Raw genomic sequence first — 1,501 nt, 5'->3', positions numbered from 1 at the left:
CAAATGGATGTATGTGTTTGCATTAACCCGACAGAGTTCCCCGAGAAGGGGAGGTCTCAGGCAGGACTCGGGTTAAGCATGCTGCTTTCAGCAGCTCCATTTTCACGCCTCAACCACCAGTGGCTTTGTGTGTCGCTTCGGCAGAGGAGACACAGGCCAGCACTGCCACCTGCAGACTGAGGAGGGCTCCCTTATCCTTGACTCTGGAAGAAAGGAATTTCTGTAGAGCCAGTGTGAAGCATTTTGTGTGTGAGAGAGAAACAGAGACAGAGAGACAGAGAGAGAGACAGAGAGACAGAGACAGAGAGACAGAAGGAGACAGAGAGATTTAAATGTAGATTTAAGCATGGGAACTAGAAGAGGCGCTCAGGGAAAGGATAGGACACACCTGAGCACCTGAGTGTGGCTCCTAAGAGAGTCCCTGGCTTCAGCGCCCTAACAGCGGCCATCGATCCATGTGTTGTTTGAACGACTCTCAAGTTACAGCCCAAGCGGTTGGCAAGGAACCTTCTTTTCTTTTCTTCTTCCTTTTGGATAAACAGGATTATACAGTTTCTCCATCGATGCCTCGTAGGACTGTTATCTGGTCAGATAAAACCGTGGGTCACAGGCTGTACAAGGGGGTTAAGGTGTGTCTGTTACTGTAAATGGGGTTCCTAGAAAGCTGCCGTTCTCTAGCTGGGAAAGGAAAATGGCCGTGTATGTGCAGGCCCGGAGCACAGTTCATTGCTAGGTTAGTATTCTTTGAAGTCTCTGTGAAGAGAGGAACTGCTGTGTGGGTTGGCAGCCTTCACAGCAAATGTTCACTGAGCTGGATGCTTGGCTCTCGGCTGTCAGAGCCTTCAATCAGACCCCAGGGTGGGGGGTTCTCCCTCGCCCCCCCCCCCATATCTCCTTAATTCCCTCTTTCTCCAGCCTCGATGAGAAGCAAAAAGCAGAAGAAATAATAGAGAAAGCCAGATATGGTGGGTTACCCTGCAGCCCCAGCACTCGGGGCAACCGTGGGCATCATTCTAAGTTCGAGGCTAGCTTAGGATACACAGTGAGACTTTGGCTCAAAAAACAAAGAAAATGATAACAGAGGCGTGGGGCCAGGGCTAATCTTTACTGCCAACTTGACTGCATCTGCAATCAACTAAAATCCACCTTAAGGGATTTTTCCAGATCAGATTAGTTGAGCCCTAAGTCAGTGGCACTTTCTGGCCCCAGATAAAAGGACAAGGAAGGAAGAAAGTTGGCTTCTTTGCCTGATTGCCCTCACTGTCCCTGGCCTGTTGCTTTGGTGTTCTTTAGTTAATACTAGAACCAGTTTCTTTGGGAATCCAATGTAGACAGAAGACCATCAGCTCTCCAGGAACCTCTAGGCCTTCATCATCAGCCTGGGACTGCTAAAACATCTAGCAGTTTCCAGATTCTCGGCCTCTCTAGTGTGAGGCCGTCATTGTTGGGCTGCGTGGACCGGATCCTTCCTGTAAGGCAATCTAACAATCCCATATATATT

Source organism: Peromyscus maniculatus, chromosome 5 (genome assembly GCF_049852395.1).
Source record: "Peromyscus maniculatus bairdii isolate BWxNUB_F1_BW_parent chromosome 5, HU_Pman_BW_mat_3.1, whole genome shotgun sequence".
Taxonomy (NCBI): Eukaryota; Metazoa; Chordata; class Mammalia; order Rodentia; family Cricetidae; genus Peromyscus; species Peromyscus maniculatus.
This window is presented reverse-complemented; position numbering follows the sequence as displayed.